This window comes from Notolepis coatsorum, assembly GCF_963971535.1.
Source record: "Notolepis coatsorum genome assembly, chromosome: 9".
Classification (NCBI taxonomy): Eukaryota; Metazoa; Chordata; class Actinopteri; order Aulopiformes; family Paralepididae; genus Notolepis; species Notolepis coatsorum.
In genome coordinates, this window is record NC_140173.1 from 114672484 (window position 1) to 114691071 (window position 18588).

The window sequence follows — 18588 nt, forward strand, 5'->3', positions numbered from 1 at the left end:
ATTGAGTAATTTCCAAAGTTTGCGGGGTTTGTTTTTGTTTTCCTCAGTTTTGTCGTTGATGAAATTTCTTTTTGCGGTTTTGATCATGGTGTTTACGTCATTTCTTAGTCTGTTTCTTTGGATTTTTAGTTCAACCACGTGGGCTTGGAGTTCACTGTTTGAGCTTTTGGAAAGCTTTGTCTGACTTTTATGAAGTTCAGAGCATTTTTTGTCTCTGGTTTTCATAGCGGCCAGTATTTCAGTGTGCATCCATGCCCAGCGCGATTTTTAACCCTGGTGGTTCTTATCGGTGCCATGTTGTTGAGTATTGCTGTGAATTTGGTTTTGAATCCAAGCCATGTTTCTTCAACCTGTGTACCACTGAGTTCATCTGACCAGTCCAAGCTCCCCAGTTCTAGGTTAAAGGCCTCTAGTCTCTAGAGTAAGTTTTGAGGTCTCTAGATGTGACTGTTTTGTGACAGCCGGCCTTCTGTTTTAGCTTTTTGCGGGTACAGAAAATCATATAATGATCACTTAACCCGCATGCTATCACCCCTTTATTGGAGATCATTGACTTGTCAGAGGTCAAAATGAGGTCAATGGTGGTTTGTGTCGAATCGCATACCCTTGTGGGTTGGGTGATTAGCTGGCTGAAACCGTGCAGATCAGAAAATCTACTGAAGGCCTTGAAGACGGGTGCTGCTTTACGCAGCATATCCGTGTTCCAGTCCCCAATAAGAATGTGACCAGACATGTGCGTCTTTGACCATTTCCACGTCAAACAGCCTGCAAACTACCTGGCGTTCTATCTAATCGCCATGCTCTAAGACAAACTCTAACCTTAACCAACTTCGAAGAGTGCCTAAGCTTAACCAGTGTAGAAACTGAAGTCAGCCAATCAGAGAGCGTCTGCCAGAAATGCGGCTAGGTTTGGTAATCACGCCCCCCCCTCTGTCTGTATGACTGGTCTGTTCGTCCTTTCATACACAAAAACAAATTATAACTTTAAACAGCAACTCTTTTTATATAGTTTTATTTTATGTGACAAATGCAATACTGCTTATTCCCACCAGAGGGGACAATGAAGACACAATAGTATGTCTCTATATCACCTAACTGATTGATTGATTGATTGATTGAAAATTGTATTAACAGATTTTACATCAGGGTCCCTCATTTTCAATTCCTGATAACATTTATAACATACACGACATACAGTACTGTTTATTTACAGACAGCGTTTCTAAAAGAATCATACATTTGAGCGGGAGGAAACTGTACATTGGGGGGGGGGGTTGGGTTGGGGGGATTGGACATTTACCGGGCCAGTTTCGAATTGCAGCCTCCCATAGGTGCTCTTTTAGAGCGGTTTTGAAGGTGGGTAGGGATTCACATTCTTTTACAGCTGTGGGTAGGGCATTCCACATTGTTGTGGCATAATTGCGAAACGTGTTTAGTCCCTTGTTTGAGCCGAATCTGGGTTGCACATGATTTGTGGAACTCCCTCTGCTGTTGTGGTCATGGTATTCACTGACCTTTGGGAAGTATTTCGACATGTACAACAGTACATGGGTACCTTAGTGGTGTAGTTAAGTGTATCTTGTAGACCAGGCCCATTGCAAGTTGCTGTACTCTGTCCTACTCTAAGCCATCCTAGGTTGTCAAAATGGGCAGGGGTGAGGTGGGTTTTAGGAGTAAGGTCAAGCAGTAGTCTGACCAGTTTGTTTTGTGATGTTTGTAGTCTTGTTTTTAGTGCCTAGTGTCGAAACGTCACATCTACTGCCTTTTTTGTCTATTAAAACACCTTGGAACTACAAGTGAGTTGCGAGCCCCGCTTTGTTCTTATAAATTATATTTTTTAAAACATCCCCCAATGTGTCTGTCAGTGGTGGCTGGGAGTAAAAAATATTGGGGAGGACGGGAGAGATAAAATAAATGTAATAAAGAAGTACAGACACACAGTGTGGTTATGAAGACAGCAGACAGACACTACAGTTAAAGACAACAGGCACTAGTAATAAATACCTTAGTAACTCTTGACACACACGCCTCACTTACAAACATCACATCAACTCGTACACCTTACTGTAAATTGTACCTAAATTGTACCTCATCCCATTTCTGCTTTGCACTATATAGTACTGTACATTAGTACACTGCATAGTATTGTATATTATATGGTAACTCAGTTACGTCTATTCTGCATCGAACATTGTACATATGTCTATACTGAACACTGTGACCTCATTTTCTACTTCTAAATTACATGCTATACTATGTTATTTGATACTATCTTGTCTAGCACAGTCTCTGGAGCGTAACAGTAAGAAGCATTTTGTATGAAAGTATTCTGTACTTCTGTATGACAACTATTAAAGAAACTTGAAACTTGAAACTTGAATAGCTTAGTCAAGAAGGCAAATCAAAAACTATTTGGTTACAGCCAGATCAGACCATTTCTCACCCTCACTGTTTCAAACACACATCTACATGCAATTTTTCTTTCACGAATATCTTACTGTCTCCCAATCTGGTCCCTCACAACAAAGGAAATTATAGGAAATTATATGGGTAGGCGGGGTGGGGGAAACTGTACAACTGTACAAGCAAAACTGTACATTGGAATATCGACGAAACCATACTTGGTAGAAGAGGGTCTTGTGTATTCTTGGGTTAGGTCATTTACTGTACATTGGAGGGGGTTGGGACAGTTAGGGCTGTCAGTTTATCGCGTTAATTAGATTAATTAATTACACAGCAAATTATCGCGTTATGAAAATTAACTCAAAATTAATTACAAAAAAATATATATATATATATATATTACATTTTTTTTATAATTTTTTTTATTCAGTTTCTTCTTTGACATAACACAACAATAACAACAATAATAATAATAATGACAAGACATAATATAAAAATTAAATATTCCAACAGACTTAAAATAAGAGACAATTATAAAGGAAAAATAGACACATGGACTATAATGAGCCTCCTGAGTGTCCTCCATCTCCAGACCAGGCAGCCGCAAGCCACAGCCCCGGAGGACCCACAGCCCGGCCCCCCGCGAGCCAAAGCACCACGCCTCTTTAGTGCCTCGACCCGCAGAGACCCTGAACCACGCCCCCCCCCCCCAGTCCAAGCCCACGACCACCAGACCCAGATCAGAATTGTATACTTGTATGCCGTGACAAATAAAACTCTTGACTTGACTTGACATCAGAAAATATACATAGGACACCAAAGAATGAAAAATAATAAATAAAACAAAAACAAAAAACACCAACATACATGAATACTCGCTCGTTCTATCACCCCACCCACCCCCCACCCCCCCCCCCCCCCCCCCTCTCGCCCCAGGACCCCAACTTGAGACATTCACATAATACCTTATTCAGTACTCAATTTCCAAAGTCATATGCGTTCTTTTAGCTTTTCCACCACAGCCAACCAGATTGCGATATTGGCTTCATTAACACCTATGACACGTGCAGTGGAAATCTCCAAATAAATAACATCAAGATAGGTGAGAATCCATACCTTCGGACATAACTTATCTGGTTATAATAATATAATTTAGGACCTGCTCAGAGGTCATCAATCGGCACACAGAAGGCAAGGACGGTGTAACACTTCCCCCGGTCCTGGTCCTGTGGGACCAGGACCCAGACATTCACAACTCCCCATCAATAACCCTCATAACATAACATTGCCAACCGGTGGGCTGATGCAGATCTGGCATCAGCTCACACACCAACTTATTATTATTTACTGCCAGTTATGTTTATTATGTTTATTGTCTGTATTGTCGTTGTTGTCTCCACTTTGTTAGTCTTGTGTTCCCCTGTCTGTGGTTTGTAAATATGTTTTAGTCTGGTTGTTTATTTGTTATTGTTTTCCCAGTGTGCTCTATGTTCTGTTGTTTCTGTCTACCACACCTGTGTCCTGTTTGTAATTACCCTCTGTGTCTATCAGTGTCTTGTCAATTAGTCTGTGTATATTAGTGTTGTCTGTCCTGCCCTCCTGTGCGCGATCATTGTTCAATGTTACCTATGTTTGTCAGTTCTGTATTGTTCCTGTCTTGTTAACACTATGGTCGCCAAAACCGCTGTACGACGTCTTTCCTCGCCATGCTCATTCTGCCAAAGACGCTGTACCAAGTCTTTGATATCAATATTTAAAAAATCTGTGATCAAAATCATATTTCTCCCCCGGAGATTTGAGATCTACTGTTGAGCCCCTCTCAACTATCCAACGGTTCAAGAGCGCCATCTGGTGGCCGATCGGCGGATCGCCCAGGGCGGAAACAGGAAATGAAAGCTGGTGCTCATTTCAATTCGGTCCGATCACTCGGTAATAGTCTCAGGACTCGAGCTGATCACAACGGATAGCTATCAGTTACCAATAACTCAATAAACAACATGATTTGGACGTATATACTATTATACAACCTGGAAATGGATCTAATATTTGCAATCAATATAATGCATTTGGAGCTATAAATCACGTTCTGGAGAAAGCTGCAGAAAACGATAAAAACATACTTATACTTTAGACCGTATTTTAGTATGAATATGTGAATGAAAAAGTATAACGTTGCTACACCCTGAACAATAGATATAGGACGTTGAATGGGCCATAGTAATGTCAATTTAGCAATACAATTTAAAAAGTTATAGCCCTGCAAAGAAGGGGAACTTCTCCATGTTAAATAGGGCTGGCGAAGGATGGTAAATTATGAATTTAACCCTGGCGATCAAAGTGTTAAGTAAACTGTTATCGTCACCACGTCGACTCCTGTCTCAGCTATATTCACTCTGCCACCTGGGTTCAACATGGAGAAGAAGCATAACCGTAACAGAATGATCGCGCCGCCTAACCTGAACCCGGCAGAGAGGAGAGACGGAGCGAGCTTCGCGCTCGGGATCCTGGGCGCTTCTGTCCTGAGTGCCGACCAGGCGACCGCTCGGGATCTGGCACCATGGGACGCAGTGACCGGGCCAGCGGCGCCGATGACATCGGGTGCTTGCGCCGCGGCCACTCTTGTGCTGGATTTCTGGGTGGGGAGTCGCCTGGTCCGCAGGGGAGCGTCGGAGAAGGGGCGCGGATCCCGACGCCACAGCCCCAGGGGAGGGGGTTCCCAGGGATGCAGGTCTTCCTCGCTGGCCTGGTCGAGGTCTCCTCCGCCCTGGGAGGTTCCAGAGGACGAGCCACCACCATGGCAGACCTGGAGGATGACGCCGGATTCCGCTGCCGGAGGGACCCCGGTCGGGGGTCCTGCACCGCGTCCTGCCGCCAGGGAGCCTCCGGTTTGGGGTTCGGCGGTGGGTCTCGCCACCGTGGAGACCAATGTTCCCTCAAATTTTTTTTCGGTCTGAGCAAACACTCAAACCTCCTGAGTAGACATCAGCAACTACTGAGCAACATACGTCACCTGCCGATTAACCGGTTAGTTGATAAGCGGCGGTTTGTAAAAAATCTGAGAATCTTAATTTCCCTCAATGGCTAACATAAAAATATATACATTTTGCTGATACACAGAGAAATAATACAAAAAGGCATATTATATTCCTTAATCAAATATTTATTTGACCATTGATTGACGATACAGAGCAAAGTCCTTACTTTGGCGGCAGCGGTGTGAGTCGCGTCACTAACTTTTGTCTTTTTAGGAGGCTGACTCGTCATTATTTTATTAAGTGAATTATAATGCGACTTCAAGGGTGACCATATTGTGATTTTTTTTTAAAGAGGACACTGCCTTCAGCCTCAAGATACTTAATGATACTCAAAGTTTACTCAAAGATGCCTTATCATTATAATATATTTAAAGTATGCCTTCTCTGTATGGATATAAAATTATTATTTATATTATTTTATATAACAAAATAATATCTCTCTATAACCAAAGTTACTCAACATGCTGTATTATGCCTAAAGTAATCTATCTGACAAATCTCAAGAAAATAACTAAATCAACCTATGACAAAATAATATATATTTTCAAGTCTTACTGGACAAAATAAACAACAAGAAAAATATGAAGTAATGTTCTAAATAATACCTCTTCTGTATGAGAAAATCCATCTTAAAAAATATATCTTTGTATCTTTTCAATGTAATGTAAATTATAAAACAGTAACCTCACAAAGATACTAATTTAAAAGTGCACTATATGCAGTTTCAGATTTGTTGCAATTAGTGTACTAAACTAATTTATTACACACATAATCCTTAGAATGATTGTATCATAACAAGCATCTTATCAAACCAAAGCATCATTTTGAGGCATCAAAATAGTTTTCAATTATTGTCTTTCTCTCTCTGTATAGCTGCATTCTTCAATCAATTCGGTCAACGTTGCCATCAAACTCTCGCCTCGCTTTGTTTGTAATGTTTTTCTGTGTCCATGTGAGCGTTGAGATCGCCACCACTTTTATTAGACACAGAAACATATGGTCAAGCTTTGCACACGTTGCACTCCGCTTCCAATTAGTCTCGACCGGGATGATAAATTGGGAATTTTCTCTGCAGTTCATCTGTAATGTACATTTTTGCGTTTCCATTGTGAGTCAGCGATGCTGGTCAGATCTGTCCACTTCCTCATCTGTTCTGTGTGTCTGTGTGAGAGCGCAGTAGCGCCGCCCACAAGGCACTGAAAGCGAGGCTTCTCTTGGAACGTCACACGCAACAGGTTACCGTAGTATTCGGTGCAACGCGCCAGTCAATTTAATTACATGCATATTTTACACAAACGCTTCTGTGGGCGACAGATTTCAGATGTGCGCGGGAGCGTTTTGCCATGTGCGCGCGCGCGCACGGGCGCAACATAGGGGGAACATTGGTGGAGACCCCAGCCCCAGGTCCTACTCCGGAGCCGTTACCCCTACCCTCCATCCTTCCCTGTTCCAGTTCTCCTCGTCAGCCCCCTCCTCCCGATCCTGTTCCCGCGAGCCCCATCCCTCGAACCCCCCTCCTCCCCCCTCACCTTTTTGCTGATGCGGCTTCTGTCCCCCCCACCCACCCCGTTCCCAGGGGGCCTGCTGGGTTGCCTGGGAGTCGACCTTCAAGGGCAGACATTCACAACTCCCCATCAATAACCCTCATAACATAACATTGCCAACCGGTGGGCTGATGCAGATCTGGCATCAGCTCACACACCAACTTATTATTATTTACTGCCAGTTATGTTTATTATGTTTATTGTCTGTATTGTCGTTGTTGTCTCCACTTTGTTAGTCTTGTGTTCCCCTGTCTGTGGTTTGTAAATATGTTTTAGTCTGGTTGTTTATTTGTTATTGTTTTTCCAGTGTGCTCTGTGTTCTGTTGTTTCTGTCTACCACACCTGTGTCCTGTTTGTAATTACCCTCTGTGTCTATCAGTGTCTTGTCAATTAGTCTGTGTATATTAGTGTTCTCTGTCCTGCCCTCCTGTGCGCGATCATTGTTCAATGTTACCTATGTTTGTCAGTTCTGTATTGTTCCTGTCTTGTTAAGTAAACTGTTATCATCACCACGTCGACTCCTGTCTCAGCTATATTCACTCTGCCACCTGGGTTCAACATGAAGAAGAAGCATAACCGTAACAGGACGGTATGGTCAGAGAGAAAATCTCTGATAACTGAGAGGTAACATTTTCCCAGAAGATCTCAACAGGAGGGCACTCCCAGTACTGTTATGCATATATGTTCCAATGGCACCGTTTGGACACAAGGTACATCGAGAGTCAGGTCTGAGACCCATTAGGTTCAATCGCCTGGGGGTCAAATAAGTCCTATGAACAAAATTTAGATGAATCTGTTGGTGATCTGGGTTGCGTGATGATAGCCTAATATTTTCCCAGACTGCATCCCAATCAAAATCTATATCCAACTCAGGGATATCCTTTCTCTAAATCGTATCTAGGGGTAGGTCCTTATATGAGGACATAAGTAAGTGCAGATAAAAGTCAGAGACGCCTCTCGATGTCTCCCTGTCATAAAATAATTTGTGAAATCGGTGTCGCTCTAGTGGAGCGTCCCATGGAACGCCATGAGCCTTCAGAGCTGCTCTCATTTGTAAATAAAAGAAAAAGGAGTTTCCGGGGAGATCATATCCGATGGATAGATCCTGGAAAGATCGGAGACCAGAGTCATCAAAGATATCCCCCAATGTACGGATGCCTTTCCCTTCCCATCTAGGGTATCTAATGGGTCGTTGCCCAATAAGGAGTAAGTTGTTATTGAATAGGGGGGAATGCGTGTGCCATTTATGGCGGTTAGTGCATGCTTTCTGTGTGTCACGCCAAATCTGGATCACATGTGTGATCAGAGGGCCAAATCGTAACTTGCATTGCTTAATTGAAATGTTGGTATACACGATATCTTGAAGTCTATGTGGGGACACCATCTTCTCCTCCAATGGTCGCCAGGACACGGCTGCCTGAGCATCAAACCAAGTGATGAGAGGTCTCAAAGAGTAAGCTTGAAAATAATACTTGAAGTCTGGAAATGCTAAACCCCTGTCGAGTTTACTCCTCTGTGCAGTGGATCTCTTTAAGCGTGGGCGTTTGTTGTTCCAGACGAATTTATATGCAGCAGAGTGCAGTTTTTGCCAGTAACCAACAGGGGGAGATAACGGTAGCATGGAGCTGATCAAATTAATTCTGGGTAAAACATTCATCTTAATTATTGAGGCACGGGCCTGTAATGAGTTTTTCAATTTGGACCACCTGTTAAAATCATTTGTAATCCTGTCACCCAAGCTGGAGTAGTTATACTTTACTGTCTGGTTAATAGTCGGGAATATTTCAATCCCAAGACATTTAAAGTGCTCTACCATGAGTATGTTTGCTGGGAGGACCGTTGCCTTTGCAGTCTCGTTGAGTGGAAGGAAAGCTGACTTTGGCCAGTTGATCTTAAATCCAGATAGACTGCCAAAGTCATCTATTACTTGGAGAAGATGGGGTAGAGAGACGGCGGGGTTCTGCATAAATAGGAGTACATCATCCGCGTATAAGCTGATATGGTGATGTGTGCCCTTAATTGACACAGGGGATATAATCCGGGATTGTCTTATGTACTGAGCTAGAGGTTCGAGTGATAAAGCAAAGAGTCCGGGACAACCCTGTCTAGAAGAGCGCGAGACAGAGAAGAGTGGTGAGCAGAGTTTCCCTGTTAAGATCATGGCCGAAGGACCTGTGTAGAGAACTTTGATCATTTGAATGAACCCCTCACCCAACCCCATCCTTCTAAGGACTGCCCACAAATATGACCACTCCAATCTGTCAAAGGCCTTCATCGCGTCTAAGGACATGACAGCCGTAGGGGTTGCGACATCCTTGCTGGCATCAATCACGTGCAGTAACTGTCTGATATTATCCGTGACCAGTCGGCCTCTTATAAAGCCAGTCTGATCGGGGTTAACCAGAGATGTCATATGCTTTTGAAGACGGATGGCTAGCACCTTAGCATATAGCTTGAGATCGGCTCCGAGGAGACTTAAGGGTCTATAGCTGCCACATTCGGTGGGATCCTTATCCTTCTTGAGTAGGACAGATATAAGTGCCATATTGACATCCCTGGAAAAATTGCCCTCTTCGACTGAGTGTAAAATCATTGAAAGTAATAAGGGACCGAGTACATCCCAGAACGCAGTATAGAGTTCCGGTGGAATGCCGTCCCAACCAGGAGCCTTGCCCCGCTGCATGTCAGCAATTGCTTCCCTGAGCTCATCTAGTGTGATAGGTTCAGCTAACCGTTTAGCATCATCCTCTGAGATTTGTGGTAAGTTAATTTTACTAAGATAGTCCTCCAGCTTGGTATGATCATAGACCACTTCTGACTCGTACAGGTTGGAATAAAACGAGCAAAATGTATCGTTGATTTGGTTGGGGTTGGTGGTTATCTCCCCCTGTTGGTTCTTAATGGCAGGGATATCTGCAAATTGTTCACTGGCCCGTATCTTCATAGCCAGTAGGTGACTAGGTCTAGAGCCATGAAAGTAGTAGTGTTGTCTTGTTCTGTGCATTTGAAATTCAGATCTCCTTTTTCACCACCTTAATTTGGAGCTCCAGTCAGCTAGAGTAGCTGTGCTGCATAGAAGACATCATTGTTTTATGAAGCTCTTCCAATTCTACTAACTTGGAGAGACGACCCTTGAAGAGATTGGAAGCAAATAGAGTGGTGTTACTTCTAATAAACCCCTTAACCGAATTCCACAAAATTCTGGGGTCCTGTACCGATCCAGCATTAATCTGCAAGAATTCAATGAGCTTCTCCTTAAATTGTAGGTTAAATTCCTCGTTCTTCAGCAGCGTTGAGTTAAAGCACCATCTAGGGGCACGAGACGTCATTTTACTGAGTGAACCCTTAAGGAGGATGTATTTGTGGTCTGACAGTGCAATGGGCCTCAAGTCAACGTCAAAGCTATCGAATAGCCTAGACTCCCTAGAGGAGGAAAAAACATAATCAATTCTGGAAAAGGTTTTATGTCTCGTGGAGAAAAAAGAGTAGTCTCGGGCGGTTGGGTTGAGTAACCGCCACATATCAGTAACCCCCGTGTCTTTAGACCAGTCACGTAGGGCCGCGGTAGCTTGCTTCTGATCGTGGGTTTCAGCATCACCGGATTTATCAATCAATGGATCCCAAATCAGCACCCACTATAAATTAGTACTCAGGTATAGTTTCAACATCTCTGTAGTGAGTGCAGTATAAAAGTGCGCGTCATACACATTAGGGGCATAGGCGGCTATAAGAGCAATTTTCCTGTTAGTGTATTCCATCTTCGCAATAGTAATTCGACCTTCTGCATCAGACCACACGTCTAATAATTTAATATTCAACTTTCGTTTAGCCACTATGGCTACTCCACAAGACCTAGTGCTAAAAGAAGAGGAGCTTATATTATGATAACATTTGTTTGCAAGTCTTGCACTGTCAGCCATTAACTGTCAGCCGGTCAGAGCCGGACAAAGATAACAAATATACGTAATAGGCTTGGGCGGTATAATCCTTTTCATACCGTCATACGTTGATGACATAATACCCCGGTATACGGTATATGATGGTATGACTTTCATTTTCATCAGCGGGGGGGGGGGGGGGGGGGGGGCGGGGGGGGTGGAGCGGAGCTAAGTTAAGTTAACAATATACTCGTTATCACCATACATAACGCTTATATTGAAACACGTTGACATTAGGGCCGTTCTTTCAACCTAAAAGTGCACTCTCTTCACCCTCAAGCCTAAATTCCTTAGTGACCCGTGTTACCAAGTGTAAACAAACCAGCGCACACATTCGAGACACACACATATGAAACGAGTCATACGGAGCGTATAACGGAGGCTGACATTAGAGCAATATCACTCACAAACTCACGACAGTAGTACACAACTACATATACAGACGCACAAAATGTATTCTGCATTGATTAAGTGATAATCAAAACCCAGCTTAAGTCATTAAACCAATGTAGTGAAACGCGAAGCCAATACATTTACATTTAGTCATTTAGCTGACGCTTTTATCCAAAGCGACTTACAAGTTCTGTATGACAAGACAGCAAGAAGGGTACAACTCTATCAGCTGAGTAACAATGTTTATCAAAGTGTTGCGTGTTACAGTGTAGGTTAGTTTATTAAGACAAGTGCATGACAGTAAGGTTAGTCAGGGTTAGATATATATATATATATATATATATATTTTTTTTTTTATCATTTCAGATAATGGTTGAAGAAGTGAGTCTTTAGCCGACGGTGAAAGATTGGACGGGTAGTTCATTCCACCATTGTGGGGCAAGGACTGAGAATAGGCGGCTTCTCTTTGATGACCCTCCGAGAGCTTGGCCTTGGATAGGAGTAGGTCTGAGGCGGCCAGAAGATGCAGAGCGTAGGGGTCTTGAGGGTGTGTAGTTAGAGACCATTGACCGGAGGTAGGCGGGAGCGGTTCCCTTTGCCGCACGGTATGCTAGGTCGAGGGCCTTGAAGCGGATACGTGCAGCAATGGGGAGCCAGTGCAGGTCCCTAAGAAGTGGGGTGACATGGGCCGACTTCGGTAGGTTTGAGATCAGGCGGGCCGCTGCGTTTTGAATGAGTTGAAGAGGTTTGGTGGCAGTGGCCGGGAGGCCAGCTAGCAGTGCGTTGCAGTAGTCGAGGCGGGAGATGACTGTTGATTGGACGAGTAGTTGGGTGGCTTCTTTTGTCAGGAAGGGGCGTATCCTTCTGACGTTGCTCAGGAGGAATCTGCAGGTTCTGGTTGTCGCTGCGATGTGAGCAGAGAAATTCAACTGGTCGTCGAGGACAACACCAAGTGTTCTGAAGGTCCAGATTAACACTAAAAGTCTGCGTTTATTATTTTGTATAACTTGTATATTGTTTATATATATAAGATATATATCCAACGCCATCCGTTTGCATAATAGTATTCTCCGCTCGCCTCATTGGGTCCCGCCCTTGACATTGGAGGCGCCACCAGACGAGCCCCCCCCAGACATAGTTCGAGACATGTCCAGACAAGTTCAGACTTGCCTATAGCAGGCGCATTGATTCCGGACAGGTAAATCGGCTGCGCCCTAGAAATCAGTCTGAGTATATATATTGTAGATGGTGCAAGCAGCCGCAGAGCAGTAACCTAACACCAGTGGAAGTAACGAGTCGGCAGTATCAGAACAGGAGAAGCAGCAGAGCGAGAGCGTGATACGTCCGGTACAGTTGTACACAGACCTACCAGCGGTGTATCGTTACAGATAGCTAGTAGCTACTTAGATACGACTATAATATTGTAGAGCCATTATTGGCGCAGTATAGTGACTTGTGTAAGCGAAGTAACGTGGAGAAACGCATAGTTAAACCCAGCGGCGTTTGGATCTAACTACTCATTGAAGACCGTCTGCGGGCTAGCTTCCAGTACAAACGAAACTAGCTAGCTACCATCTATGCCATCGGGCTTTTGGATTAATAGCTATTAACCCTGCCATCGGGCGCTATAGGATTACAAGGACCGGTTCCGTACGAGACCCCTTTTCTTCCAGTGGCGACAGGATTATCCGACCAGTCTCCAATTCCTCCGGAGCTTGGAGCTCCAGAGGAGAACCATCGTCTCCAACTACCCTTGCTTTGCCCCGTATCACCTCGTCTCTTCTCACTCCCTGCAGAGCTCCGGTCGAGTATTCGTAACCTAGGAAATATTCATTACCGCTGACTTTGATACTCTGACATTCTATTATTAAAGGAGAACCGTGATAATTCATATGTATGTTGCTATGACGATTAAAATACTGTAAACTTGGTATCCTTGTCCCCGTGCCGTCAATTGAGTGTCCGCCATATTATCTAACTGTACTGTCTGGCTATTAATATTCTTTAGTAGTGGTTTAATCTAAACAATCTTTAATACAGTCCGGGTTGTGTAGCCCCTTAGCTACAATTGGTCCTTCGAGCCGGAGGGTATCAGTAATAATAATCATATTAGTAATAATATGGCCAGCGGCGGACACTCTCCAATCGGCTCTCCCCCATTAGAGCGCCCTAGGCGCCAGCGTCAGCCCCCTCCCCACTTGGAGAACTACGCTGTAGATCTACCTCCTAGCTTATCTACGAGGACGTTAAGCAAGGATAAAATTAGTAGCTTAAGTATGCCCAACCTTATCGACCTGTCAACCCCACCGGTAGAGACCCAAGCTAGTTTAAGTGAAACTGACTTAGCTCACGGGGGGGGACAAGTGGGACATGACTTGACTATGCCCATGGAACACCGCGCCCCCGAGGTGGACCTCGGAGCGCATGAACCCATAGAAGATAAAGACCGCGCCCCCGAGATGGACCTTGGAGCGCAAGAAGGTAAAGAATGCGCCCCCGAGATGGACCTCGGAGCGCAAGAGGATAAAGAATGCGCCCCCGAGATGGACCTCGGAGCGCACCAGAGTAAAGAGCACCGCGCCCCCGAGATGGACCTCGGAGCGCGAGAGAAGACAAAGTACAGCGCCCCCGAGATGGACCTCGGAGCGCGTAAGGAAACCAGGTCACCGCCAAGCCCTGCCAACTCCAAATCACCATCATCAGCGCCATCCCCAAGCGAGGCCGACCAGAGGCTAGCGCAAGTCCTGATCGCCACGCTGACCGCTTCAGCGGAAAGAGACCGCCTCCAGGGTGAGCGTGACCGCCTACAGGCGCAACGAGAGAGTGAGCGCGAACATCTCAGACTGGAAGAGAGGCGCCTCCAGGCTCAAGAAACCATGGAGCGAGACCGCGCCAATGCACAGCGTGACACAGCCAATGCGCAGCGCAATGCACAGCGTGACGTAGCCAATGCACAGCGCGAGGCGGAGCGAGACCGTCTACAAGCACAAATGATGGAGCAAGCGCTCCAGAGGGTGACGCCCCACTCTTCCACCCGGAGCTCCCGGAGATCATCACGACATGGGTCGAGGGCACCTTCCCCTCCCCGACAAAGCTACACGGGACCCAGCCTACGGGAAGAACCTGCTTACGTTGCAGAGCAGCTAACCGAGCGACTACAAAGCCTAACGGAGGACGAGGGAGGACAGAAAGCCCACCCGCACTACCCCATCTCAGACCAGGAGGCTCAGCGCAGCCAGGTCTCAGTCCCGACACGCTGCGTTATGAACCCCCAACACGTCCCAGTGGGGAGTTCGAGCCCCAGACGGCACCAAGGAATAGTGCCTGGAAACCCAGCCCCTGGTTCCCGCCCAGCACGAACCAACGACCCAACGTACAGGGAGACTCGCCACGGATGCCTCTCCCCCCACGTGCGTCAGTGTCGCAGCCATCCATGGCACACTACATTGGGACACCCACATTCCCAGACTTCACAAGAGAAGACCGAGCGCAGTATACCGAGCTGCGTATGTGCCTAGAGACAATTATGTCCGGAGTACAGGACGAGTCATACAAGTATGCCATCCTCCTTAAGCACCTCAAGGTAACTAGAGCGCACAACATAGCGCTGGCATACTCCAACTCACAGACTCCCTATTCTGATGCCCTGGTGGCCCTCGACACACGTTACGGACGTACATGGGATTATGTCATTCAGGAGATACGTGAGATTGAACGTCTCCCCCCGGCTAGAGACAACCGAGCCCTGGACGACCTATCCGTCAAAGTACAATCCCTGGTAGGGATGCTCGGGTCCCAACGAGAGAAAGGGATGTACGAGTTGTACGCCAACTCCAACGTGGAGCGTATATTGGAGAAGCTCCCCCCATTCCGCCAAGAACGTTTTCGGCGGCAAAGAAACTACCGTGACCCGAATGGCCCAGAATAGTCACTCCTGGACCTCGCTGACTTCCTAGCCAGGGAGGTTAGCAGCCTAAGAATTGACACCTTCGCATGGGGTGGCTCGAACATTAAAGAGGGACCGAGGAGGTTTAAAGACCAAAGCAGGCCCATCACCGTGATGCACCAAGCCGAGGCGGTGTCACGGCAGACGAGTCACAACCCCCCCGCCAAGGAAAAATGGAAGATCGCCTGTCAATACTGCAACAGTGAACACTGGCTGTCACAGTGCGACGCATTCAAGAGACTGACCACAGCCGAAGTAAGTCAGTGGATTAAAGATAACTGCCGCTGCTTCCGCTGCGCGCGCGGCCACATGGCCGCAGAATGCCGCCTTAAGAAGAAGTGTGGCAAGTGTGACGGCGCCCACCTCGAAGCACTGCACGAGAGCAACAAGCGCCCACCAGAAGACCAAAGTAGGCCCATCACAGTGATGTACCAGGCCGAGTCGGTGTCACAACAGAAGAGTCACAACCCCCCCGCCCAAGAGGAATGGGAACTGGAGGTTCCAGAATTCAAGATCACATGTACGTACTGCCACGGCGGACACTGGCTGTCGGAGTGCAGCGCATACAGGAAACTGACCCCCGCCGAAAGGGATCAGTGGGGTGAGGCTCACAAGCAGGTCCACTACGCTCACTGCAAATCACTGCGCGAGGTCCACAAGAGAAGACTAGCTCTACAAAGCGACCAGGGAACAGAAGTGCTCCACATCGACCCAGCGAATAGTGGGAGCCCCAGAGTGCTCCTCAAGGTAGTACGAGTACTCCTCAGCCACGGGGACAAGGTACTCGACACCTACGCCGTCCTCGACGACGGGTCGGAGAAGACACTCCTCCTCGCCTCCGCCGTGACCCAGTTGGAACTGCGAGGCCCAGAAGAGACCATGACCCTCCGTACCATTCGTCAAGATTTACAGACAATCAAAGGTGAAAACGTCTCGTTCACCATTGCAGCAATCGACCACCCTGAGAAGCGGTACAGCATCAACAAGGCGCTCATGAGCTACGACATAGGTTTGTCACGCTACGATTACCCCATCCCACAGCTGATGGAGAAGTACGACCACCTACGCCAACTGCCCATACCGCTCATCAGCGGAGCTACACCGACCCTACTCATTGGCTCCGACCACGCGGACCTCATTGTCCCAACCAAGGCGGCCCACATCGGACCCAAAGGATGCCCAGCCGCGGTTAAGACCCGACTGGGGTGGACGCTCCAGGGCCCCCTCTACGGACCTGCCAGCCAACCAACGTCCACACGCTGCCTTTACACCAAGGTGAGCGACACAGACAACACTCTCCTACAGCACGTTGAGAGGCTATGGACACTAGACGCGCTGCCATTCAAGACCGAACGCAAGATGGTTCGGCCCAAAGAGGACAAGTATGCCATCGCTCTACTAGATCAGAAGACTACGAGAGTCAAGGTCGATGGAGTGTTCAGATACGCAACCCCACTCTTGAGGCGGGATGGGATGCCCACTCTGCATATGCCTAAGGGAGCGACGCACCACTGCCTACAGAGTGTATCCACGCCAGAAGAAGCAGAGAGCATCCTACTGAAGCTACGAGCTTCATTAGCCAAAGGTGGATTCGACCTCCGCCAGTGGGCCAATAGCGACCCTCAAGTTCTCCGGCACCTCCCTCCAGAGACCAAGGCCGCCAGCAGCGAGACCTGGATGGCGCACACCCCAGGCGAAGCGCAAGAGATGACCCTGGGCCTCGTCTGGCGCTTCAAGACAGACTCGCTTCACTACGACACACACCTCTGAGGACGGATCAGGAGACGTCCACGACTAGACTGACCACTCGGCTGAGTGTGTACCGAACACTCACCAGCCAGTATGACCCAATGGGGTGTATCCTCCCCTACACCACCCGGGCGAAGATGCTGGTGAGGGAACTGTGGGCTCAAGAAGAGGGAGTTCTGAACTCCAAGCCCCTCAGCTACGCTCCAAGCGACGTAGCTGACATCGAACCCATCACCCCAAACCGCCTCTTGATGGGGCGGCCGGACCCTGCCCTTTCTCAGACGGTGTGTGGACAGGACGGGATGAACGGACGGAGGATGTGGAGACACAGCCAAGTACTGACCGATCAGTCTTGGGCCCGCTTCCTCCTACGCTACCTACCCTCCCTTCCAGCCCGTCAGAAGTGGGTTAAAGACAGGGACAACCTGACAGTGGGTACCGTCGCGATGATAATAGACCAGTCACTGCCCCGAGCTACGTGGCCGGCCGGCCGTGTGAGCAAAGTGATTACCGGTTCCGATGGGAAGGTCAGAGCGGCAGAAGTCATTGTCCAAGGGCGGACCTACACCAGACCAGTAGCCAAGTTGATAGAGCTGCCTGCGTTCCCTGACCCCCCTGACGACGACGATAACCCACTGACCTTATAGATTATTTCCAACTCCCCATAGCACATTATGGAGAAGTTTTTTTTTTTTCTTTTTTTTTTATCTTTCTTCCCCTCCTTTTTCCCGATTTTCTCTCCCCATCCCACCCTTCCTGGTTGTTGCGTACTTTCCCCTACTGTTGGTCCGGGAGACCGGAGACTGTCACATGCTTTCCTCCGACGCATGTGCAGCCTGGGGCAGGCCAACCTGGCCGCGCAGGCTCTCACCGGGGAGAGTGTAGCGTGTGGGAGGCCACACTATCTCTCCTCAGTTCCAGCCCTCGCTGAGCAGGCGCCCCGACCGAACTGTAGGGGTCGCTGTCCACAACGCCCAGGACCCACCCTTCAGCTTTCCCACCCTCTGATACGGCCAATTGTATCAGTGTGAGGGGCCAGCCAAGCTGATAGCAACGCCGGGAGCTGGATTCGAACAGGATCCTAGTGTCTCCCGGTGTTGGTGACGGACGTAATCTCCGTGCGCCACCTGCCCCCCCATTATGGAGAAGTTGACTTGACCTTAATATTAATCTGTGCCCCCCATTTTATTTACTAATTAGGTGCGGACTAATTAGGGGGCGGCTGTTCTGAAGGTCCAGATTAACACTAAAAGTCTGCGTTTATTATTTTGTATAACTTGTATATTGTTTATATATATAAGATATATATCCAACGCCATCCGTTTGCATAATAGTATTCTCCGCTCGCCTCATTGGGGCCCGCCCTTGACATTGGAGGCGCCACAAGACGAGCCCCCCCAGACATAGTTTGAGACATGTCCAGACAAGTTCAGACTTGCCTATAGCAGGCGCATTGATTCCGGACAGGTAAATCGGCTGCGCCCTAGAAATCAGTCTGAGTATATATATTGTAGATGGTGCAAGCAGCCGCAGAGCAGTAACCTAACACCAGTGGAAGTAACGAGTCGGCAGTATCAGAA